Raw genomic sequence first — 10539 nt, 5'->3', positions numbered from 1 at the left:
CTCTCTCTCTTGCCTTGTGCTTCTGTCAGCCCATCAGTCCCTCTAGCTTAGAGAGGCAGCGTGGTATAGTGGTTAGAATGGGGGTGCAGAATCTCTTTCAGCCTGAAGGTTGAATTCCATTTCACGGACGTTCTCAGGGCCGCATTCTGGTGGTGGGCAGGGCCAAAGAGAAAGGGGCCGGAGCTGAAGTACCAAGAATACCTGCCTATTTTAGCTTCAAGCTTTTACTGTCAGTGACTAAGCCTTAGGAGAGGCATTTCAGCCTTTTAGAATGGGGGAAAATAACCTGCTGGGGAAATGATTGGCAGTTGGGCAAAATGCAGTGGGTCCTGAGGAAGGGTATATGAACATCTGAGGAATCCAGGAATGGCAGAATGGAACCTTAGCAGGGCTGGATTTAGCCCCTGGGCCTGATTTTCTGGGTTAGAGTGTTGGAGTGGGACTCAGGCTCGAGTCCCCACTTGGCCACGAAGCTCATTGGGTGACTTTGGGCCAGTCCCTGACTCTGAGGCTGACCTACCTCATAAGGTTGTTGTGCGGATAAAATGGAGAGGAAGGGGATCATGTATATCGCCTTGGGCTCCTTGGAGGGAAAAGGGTGGGATAGAAATGGGACCATTTTGGGGCTAGGGTTCTGCACTTTGGATAGTTCCTTCAGAGTTCTGGCAGGTTCTGACTCAAACCCGGAATGGATTCACAGCCCCAACAAAATCAGAGACACCAGCCTCCAGTGGCACAAGGTTGGGGAAGGCAGTCCTAGATTTAAGTTTTGAAAGCTGACCCTCAGCACCATGGCGGAAGAAAGGGGGAAGTGGGGCCCTTCCACCAGGCCTGGTGAAGACCCCCCCCCCCACCCAAGAAGGGTCCTCCTTCATCAGCCATTGCCACTGGCAGCCATTCCAGCAGGCTGTAACAGGGAGGTGAGATGGCCAAGCAGGGGTTTTCCACCAGCTCTACTTGTAAACAAACAAAAAGACTTGGTTTTTCCTCTTCCCCCACCATCACTTTTTCCTTGTATGCCATGTCTTTTTAGCTCGTAAACCTGCAGCCAACAGCCATCACGTTTAACTGTTTGAATGTAAGCTGCTCTGGGAGCCATTTTGGCTGAGGAACAGGATAAAAATACTTGAAATCAGTAAATAAATAAATAGAAAGAAAGAAAGAAAGAAAGAAAGAAAAAGAAAAGTGCTGCTAGTATGATTTTCTCATGGACACAGTGCAAAAGGCCTCTGCGACGCCCTCTAAATACATTAAACAGTCTTGTTCTTTCCTGTTTCTGCTGCTTGACAATATCTCTGCCCCCTGCAATATCGTCTTTTAAAATAACAGTTATTTTCCGTTTTTATCTCTTTCCCCTTCCCATCTTTTTTTGTCGTGGCAAATGATGGCATTTCCAGGCTACCGAGCCAACCTATGTACTTCTCTTGCTCCTTCCTCTTTCTCACTCACAGGGGCCCACACGTGTGGCTTGCTGAGGGCAGGGGGGAGCTTTCTTTTCCTCCGAGCTTTACAAAGAGGAAAGAGCAAATCTGGAGGTGACTGAGAAACCACTAGAACTCTGTTGGTCTTGTCCAGCATCCTGTTTCCCAGATGCCTCCAGGAAGTCCCAAAGCACTTGGCAACTGGCATTCAGAGAGCTATGTTGTAGGGATTGATGGATCTGTCAATCTTTGCTGACATGGTCCTTTTTTTTTTTGGAACTCAGGCTCATTCCATCCCATTTCTGTATGGGTGTGCAATGTTCTTTTTTTTTTCTTTTTTCTTTTTTGTAGTCTGTATATAGATTTTTTGTGCATGTTTTCCCCCTTAATAGTCACATATTTACACAGATGTTTAAACGTATGCATGCCCCCCCACTTCTTTATTACACGTTTATTTAGTCCATTTATCTACTGCTGACCATCTCTAAAGATATCGCTAAGTGCTTTGTAGAACCTGAGATGGAAATTGTTGTTGTTCAGTCGTTCAGTCGTGTCCGACTCTTCGTGACCCCATGGACCACAGCACGCCAGGCCTTCTGTCCTGCGCTCTCTCCCGAAGCGTGCTCAAGTCCATATTCATTGCATCAGTGATGCTATCTAGCCATCTCATCCTCAGCTGCCCATTTCTCCTTTTGCCTTCAATCTTTCCCAGCATCAGGGTCACCAAATAAAACATGTCAGTTAAAATGTTTAAGATACTTAAAACCAAAGATCAAAGTGCAAGAATGAAAAAAGCAGTGGTGTGGTGGCCCCAGGCCTCACAGTGAGGTAGCCCCAGTGCTTTTTTTAATTAGCAAGGATGCTAACGTCATGTGCCATCCCCAACAGACTTCCTTGTTCCCTGTGAGCTCAGCTGCGATTCTCAAAGTAGCTTGGGGAGAAATGAATATTGTTCCCTGTCGTAATGAGAAGTATTTTGGTCCTCATTGGGCAATGAAGACCCATTTGCTTTGCCAAAGACCTGCTCCTGGTGGAGTCGAAAACTGCTAGAACTGATTTGTTGGTATGGGTGTATGCAGCTGCCTGCAATTTTGGCCTTGCCTTGGGGGCGTGCTTCTGGGGACCATCAGGATGACCATCTGCACTTTCAAATTGTCTGCTATGCCACTGTTATTAAGCAAGACTAAATGGGCAGTGCAAATACTCAGGGAAGGCTTGGGTGAAGAGATGGCTCTTTAATAGGCACCTATTTAGATGGCTATCCTTTAGATGGCTGAAATGTCATTTTCTGCACCCCACCCCCTCAATTGCACTCATTTCCCCCTAACCTGTGATTTGGGGCACGTCTTTCCCCTGAGATGAGCTGCATCGCAAAGCTCACGAAAATGTGGATTTCAGAACTTCGAAACACTATGGGGGTACAAATTTGGTAAAGAAAGATGTAAAAACACAAACAACAGAAAAGGGCAACTTAAATGATCAAGGGGATGGAGGCAGAGCAACTCCTCTATAAGGTAAGGTTACAACAGCTGGGAAAAAGGGGAGACATGCTGGAGGTGTACAAAATGATGCCTGGTGTGGAGAAAGTGGATAAGGAGACATTTTTCTCCTGCTCTCAAAATACTAGAACCCGGGGTCATCCTATGAAGCTGATTGTTGAGAAAATTCAGGACGGGTTTTATCAGAACTCTGTTTCTTTTTTTAAATAGTAATTATTTTAACATGGTGTTTTTATTCTTTTATCATATCTGCTTTTCACCACTCTGAAATCTTTGGATGTGGAGCGATATACAAATATTTTAAATGAATGAATGAATGAAAGGACTTGTTCACATACCATATAGTTAAACTATGGAATTCGCTACCACAGGATGTAGTGATGGCCCTCCATTTGAATAGCTTTAAAACAGGGTTAAACAAATTCCTGGAGGAGAACGCTATCAATGGCGCCTAGTCCTGATGGCTATGTGCCACCTCCAGTATCAGAGGCAGTGAGCCTATGTACACCAGTTGCTGGGGAAGATGGGTGGGAGGGTGCAGTTGTGCTCATGTCCTGCTTGTGGGTTTCCCGTGGGCAGCTGGTTGACCACTGTGTGAACAGAATACTGGACTAGATGGTCCCTTGGCCTGATCCAGCAGGGCTCTTCTGGGGTTCTTAAGTTTTTAATAACCTTCGACAAAGCACATTTCTTTCCCCATCCATGCTTAGTTGGTAGATTTGTGTGTGTGTGTGTGGATCTTAAGGATGGAAGAACAGTCCATAGGGGAACAGTCTGACATAGTACAGCTGGGATTTAACTAGGGCCTCCAAAGCACATGCTCATTTACAGACGCTGATTTTATTATTTGTACTTTCAAAATATGTGATGCTTTCTTTCAACAAAAGGGTGCTTATTCCTGAATCAGTACATTCTGGCATCAGGGCAGTAGAAGCAAAGTCCATTTTATTTCCAGAGGTGCTATGATTTAAGGGAGTTTAAAATACAAGACCGTGCATGCTTAGAGTCTTTCTTTCTTTCTTTCTTTCTTTCTTTCTTTCTTTCTTTCCCATCAGGGTTGGAAAAAAGTTCGTTGCTCTAAAGTATCAGGAATGTAGAATGAGTTGTGATGAATGGAATGGTGGGTGGATGGGATAAGAGAAATGTCCGCTGTGCGCTTCATGACTGAAGTAATACACATGACAGTCTAAATGGGGCTGAGGGGAGTGTAAGATTGTTAAGTCAAGGGTCTAAAATTAGCCACACCACAGATGGTTGGCTGGGAAATTTAGCCCTGTGAGCCACATTGAAATGGACAAGGGCTGTGCTCTGCTCTCAGTCTGTCCGCCTCTCCATCCACCACTCCCTCTAGTAGTGAACCCAAGTGGTGTGAGCCAACAGGACTGGGCCAAAATGGGGCTGGGAGAAACAAGAGTGGGGCATCAGTATGCTCAGGGAAACCTAAGGTTTCCAAAAGGGTTTTTTAAAAATCTATTTTACCCTGGTCCCCACAAAATCCCTCCCAAGGGGCACAAAAAATGGAGAGAGGGGGGGAAAAACACAGTCCAGTGAAGACCAAACATGCTCTGTGGCCAAAGAATGTTGGAAAAGAAAACTGGAAAACTGAGGGGCAGAGGAAGAGTGAACTGGTTTGCTCAAACTCCTTCCAGCGTATATTATCCAGGAGGAGGGCAGGTTGCCAGGAATCTAGGAGGCAAGATTGCACTGCAACCTTTTGTTGCAGATCCTTTCTCACTTTCTCTTGACCATTACATTTGCTCAGGTGGCTGCTAGGAGACATTAGGAAGCATTGGGACAACAGACTCCTCCTTCCCAAGACCTGAGCACTTAAGAACGTGGTGGCATGCTGTCACTTGCCATGCCATCGGATCCTGTCGCTTGCCCACAGAATAAACATCACCACCCTGGCTTACGGACCAAATCAACAGACAAGGGGCGATTTCCAAAATGTGCAGCCTTGTAAAGTGTTCCCCTTTGTTGCAAATGCACTCGAGACAAAAGAATTCCCCAGGCCAGCAGTTAAAGCCCGTTGACCAATTGATTCATCAGACAACAGGGACCTTGCAAAGTGGGGGAAGTGCTGACAGGACGAGGTGAAAGTCCAGAGTTCAACTCTTGCCTCAACTGCAAAACGGCAGCAGGGCGATTAGAGGAAGAGGCGGCACCAGGCAAGAAGAGAACAAGCTTATTATGTGCGGGTGGGGAGAGAGAAAACACTGGATCATTACAGGAAAACACCGTACAGGATCCTGTAAAGACTGGGGGCTTCTTCACATGAAGCTTTTATCCTGCAACAGAGATTGCTCACTCATGGAATTGTGCGGGTCCTTTTCATGACATTGTCCCCCTCCAGGGCACATCCAGAAGTATTTCCTGGTTATTCCATCTCAAAAAAATCCAGAAATAATGAACTATCTATTTAAGCTGTATTGTTATACTATTAAAACAGCCACTAGATGGCGCTGTTTCATTGATCTCTATGGAACCTTGGAAATTAAAAGCTTCCCTTCTCAGCAATCGTGTGATCGCTGTCTGGGGCCCCGCTGTAAACACAGAAAGGCTCAAAAGCAGGAGGACTGCAGGGGGTTTCTTTAGTGTAAAGGCAGCCATCTGGTAACATCCAACACCAAACAGTGGAGGCTGGTGGCTCCGATTTCGGTGGGGCTGTAAATGCGTTCTGGGTTTCAACCAAAACAAGCCAGAACTCTAAAGGAGCTGTCTAAAGTGCTGAGTCCTAAGCCCCAAATGGTTTCAGCCACTTGAATAGCTCCTTTAGAGTTCTGGGTGGTTCAGACTGAAACCCAGAATGGATTCACAGCCCCACCAAATTCAGAGCCCCCAGCCTCCAATGATACCAAGTCCCTTCAGCCCCTTTGCCTTTGAACCCACCCGCCAATGGAATGTGTTCCTGAGGGCTTCTCCAAAAATGATTTTTGGCCCTTGGGCTGAAAGAGGGTCAACCCCCTCACCTCCGGGCAGACGGAGTGGCCCGCTGCTGTGTTAGATTCCGAAATTCAGGGAAGCAGATTTTGGCTAATCATTAGAAGGAACTAATGTCTTCTAATAATCTTCCCCTCCCACCCCTTAAGTTCAGAGAGCTTGCTGCCTTTTTCCCCAAATGGAGATCAACTTTCATAGTTTCCTTTCGAACTCCTTGAAGGCTATTTTCTTTTGTTGTTTGTGCGTCTCTAGCAATTTGCATCTGTATGCCTCATTCAGGTTAATGGAATGCAGCCTTGGAAATGCGGCCTCTGGTCTGAGTGTTGATTTGGCTCTTGGAGTTCTCAGCCAGGCAAAAAGGGAATCCTGACACCTGTGGGGGTCTGCCCCATGGCAATAGGCAGGTATAAAATACTATCTCTTTGCCTACTAACCTCTCGCGGCTTCAAAATGCATGGGCTGTAAAGCTATGTGCTAGTTAGGGAATTCTGCCCTTAGTGGCTGATGATTGCAGCCCTCAACTGCATGGGCACATTTAGGGATCTATGAGAAATTCATTTCAGTTCATTTTTTATCAGGATTTTACCCTGCCTGCACCTTCTAGACCGAACACAGACTCAGACGCAATCTGCTGTCGAAGTCAGTACATTTCTGAGCTTGCAGAGTGATTTGTGGACCTAAAAAAATGGCATCCAACAGCATGCGTGCATTTGAAAACTGTGCATGGAAAAATGCGCAGTTGTGAAAAATGCGCAGAGATACACTGAAATCAATGGGAGAAGAATGTGCACATTTCAAAGTTGCGCACGACTGATGCGTACATTTGGAAAAATGCACATGGAAACACGCACGGATTTTCATACAAAAAGGGGTGGGGACAGCTTGCAATCTGATACGAACTCAAGTTACAATGAGGTTCAAGGTGGAATGTGGAGAAATTTGGTGAGCTCAGGCTTTGCTGATTTGCACATCCCTAGGCACATTAAGGGTGAGATCCTATGCATGTTTGGGCAGAAAAAAGCCCTTCAACTCCCAGCATTCCCTAGCCAGCATCAGGACCCTAAATTAATTAAAGAGTTCCACCCCACCTGGCCCCACTCCCACCCCAGCGGCTTGCATCATGATCTTTGGGAGAAAGATGAGGTTTTGACCTCTTCCTCCACCCAGCAATAATGATCCAATTTCGGGATGGTGGGGGGAGGAAGTGTGTATGAGTGTGGGTGACTGCATTGGTGGTGTGGCCCTTGGAGGATTCTGGGTGGGGCAGTTGACAATGGCCCCAGAGCCCCCATTTGCTCGTCCTTGCATTCAACTCAAAGAGAGCAAAGACAAACAAAAACAGCTTGCCAGTCCTGATTTTTATTCTCCCCCCTCCCCAAGGGAATCCTCTGAGCATGTGCAATTTCACATTTTAAATCCCCTTAAATCATGGCATCAGCACAACTACAGGAACAGCATGGCATTTGATTCTGCTGCCCCTGATGCACAATTCGTGAGGAGTGAGTGCCATTTTGTGGTAGAAAGGGATAACCTATTTTGAAAACAATTAGAAATCATCAACTGGGAACCTGGAACTGCAGATGTGTCCAGCCGGCCACCCCCAGACTAGGGATGTACGAATCACTTACCTGTTCTGGTTGGGGCATCCGCTGGTGGGGGGGAGGCTCTCCGTCCCTCCCCCTGGAATCCTCGACTGGGGGGGAGGCGATCCGGTCCTCCACCCCCCGGAATCCTGCCCAGCTGGCTCTGCTCTGCGGCAGCTCTGCAGCTGGCCAGGTCCGTCCGCAGCCGGACTTCGGGCCGCAGATGGGCTGCTGCGGATGCAAATGGCGGCTGCTGTAGCGGCTGCCATTTGCATCCTTCCAGGCTGCTGTGATAGGCTACATAAATTCTTACATAGCCCATCACAGCTACCCCCCCCAAAAAAACACCAGCGTATGCAAATGGCGGTGGCTACGTCGGCCGCCATTTGCGTTCCCTATTTTTCGCCATTCTAGCCTACATAAATATTTATGTAGGCAATTACGGCGAAAAAAAAGGGAACCGCAAATAGCGTAGTGGGCACTATTTGCAGTTCCCTTTTTTCACCGTAATTGCCTACGTAAATATTTACGTAGGCTAGAATGGCGAAAAATAGGGAACGCAAATGGTGGCCACTTTAGCCGCCGCCATTTGTGTACACCATTTTTTTTTGGGGGGGGTAGCCGTAATAGGCCATGTAAATTCTTACATAGCCTATCATGGCAGCCTGGAGGGATGGCAATGGCGGCCGCAGCAGCCCGGTGGTGGCCGGCCAGCTGCCGCGGCCGGAACCACCGCTGCTGCCGCCGCATCTGCCGCATCTGCCACAGGTAAGTGCCATCCCGGGGGATTCCGCAAGGGGGGGGGCAGGGGGGCAGGAAGCCATTCCGCCACGGATTCTGGGTGGCTGGATTCTACAGAATTCTGTAGAATCCGGCCTCACTGGAATCTGTGGTGGAATTCTCCGCCATCCCTACCCCAGACTAGAAAATGTACTTAAAAAGAAGACAGAAAGGATGTTGTGGTGAGCTGCATTAGGCCCAGTGGGTAGCGGCATGCCTGTGGTGGCCCAAATTCTGATGTTTCACTGCACCCAGCATCTGCTGCTCTCTGGGTGGTCATTGGGGGGGGGATGGTTTGTGGACTTACAGGTTCCCGATGTGCAGACATAGCTGTATCACTGAGAGAGACAGAGAGGGAAGGGGGTGACAGAAAGAGAGAGGGAGGGAGGGAGGGAAAGAGAAAAAGTGATGGAAGATAGAGAGAGAAAAAGAGAGAGAAGGGGATGGCAGAGACAGAAAGAGAAGGGAATGGCAAAGAGAGAGAGAGAGAGAGAAGGCGGTGGCAGAGACAGAAAGAGAGAAATGTGTGTCTCTGTGTGTGAGAGAGACAGAAGAGGGGCTGTCAGAAAGAGAGACTGGGGGAGAGAAAGAGACAGAGGGAGGGGGAGAGAAAGGGATGGAAGAGAGAGAGAGAGAGAGAAAAAGAGGGAAGGGGATGGCAGAGAGAGAGAGGGAGGGAGGGAGAGAGAAGAGGGGCTGTCAGAAAGAAAGGGAGAGAAAAGGGGGTGTCAGAAAGAGAGAGACAGAGATAAAAGGAATGTCCCACCCACTTTTGGCTCTGGCCATGCCAGTTGCTGACTTCAGCCCTGCTCACTCACTGTGACAGATTATCCCCTAGGCAATGCTGCCCTCTACAGAAAGAAAGCAAAACCTTTCCACATCCTTGCTTTAAGGCCAAGATGCAAATTTCAAAATGTGGGTGCGTTTAGCTCCCTCCCCATCTTCTGCCTTACCTTCATCAATTCATTTACACTGCGATCCTGTGCATGTCTACTCAAAAGAAAGTCTCACTTTGTTCATTGCCGCTTACTCCTGGGTAAGCGCACATAGCATCGTAGCCTTATGAATGCTTGGATCGTGGGCGTCTGGGCCTGCATGAGCGCTTTTAACCATTCTTACCAGCAGGTGGTGGTCTTGTAGAACTTTTTTCTTCCAACCATGTCTCCTGAGTTGGTGAGCAGAAGAGCCTAAGAACAACAGCAACAGACTGGCACACTTCTGTCCTTGCATAACCCCTGGACAAAAATATTGAAATTTATCTGTCTAGTTTTGATATTCCATCCTGCAGCAAAATGTTGCAGTGTAAAGTGCTCCTGTTCAGGGTTCCAGCCAGCCAAGAAGCTTTTGCACCATACTCCACTCCGTTCCCCCTCATCCTTGAAAAGAACCATTCAGCTAGCATTCTGTGGTCGCTGGGTATGTTCACTCCCTATTGGACTCTTTTGGGTCCTCTCCCCTTGTTTTTGGGATTTCTCCCCTAAAGATTTTTTTTTTTTTGTACTTCTGCAAACCTTTGAGCTCCCTTCTCTGACCTGGCCTTTAAATACCTCCCTCTTGTATGCAGATGGTGCCGCCCATTTCAGCTACATAAGGTGGCACACTTGGAGGATGACTTCACTATTAGCATATACAGGGCTGGTGCTGAGGGTAGGCACAATTCGGCACTTGATGACAGCACACACCCCAGCAGGGGTCTGCTATCAAGAATCCCCCTCTGCATTTGCTCCTTCTCCTTTACTTATTTATTATTTATTTCATTTCTATACCTCCCAATAGCTGAAGCTCTCTGGGTGGTTCACAAACATTAAAACCACAAAGTGCAGCATCAAACAATATAAAATATGAAAGGTTAAAACCACAATGTAATAACAGTACAGCCAAAATAACACCTAGCAGCAATGCAGAGATTTAAAATACAGATTTAAAACACCAGAGCTAAAAGATGAGGAAGCTAACATGCTAAAATACTGGGGAGAATAAAAAGATCTTCACCTGGTGCCGGAAGGAGAACAATGTAGGTGCCAGGCGAACTTCTCTAGGGAACTCATTCCCCAGCTGGAGAGCCACAGCAGAAAAGCCCCTCCTCCTAGTAGCCACCTGCCTCACTTCCTTCACCACTGCAACCTGCTTGTTCCCCTGCCTCTTGCGCTGGCCCAGATCATGGCAGTGGTGAAGAGCAGGAGATGCTGTGGCCCGCTTGCTCCCTGGTTCTCTGCCTGCCAAGCAAGCATGATGAGGAAGAGGAAGACGAGCAAGAGCAGCTGGTGACAATGGTGGTGAGAAGGGGGACTCACTGAGGGAGGGGACCCATGTGGG

This window comes from Heloderma suspectum, chromosome Z, assembly GCF_057233095.1.
Source record: "Heloderma suspectum isolate Gila_16-S chromosome Z, 16-S_ref, whole genome shotgun sequence".
NCBI classification, from domain to species: Eukaryota; Metazoa; Chordata; class Lepidosauria; order Squamata; family Helodermatidae; genus Heloderma; species Heloderma suspectum.
The sequence above is the reverse complement of the archived record's forward strand: the minus strand, read 5'-3'. Positions refer to the sequence as shown.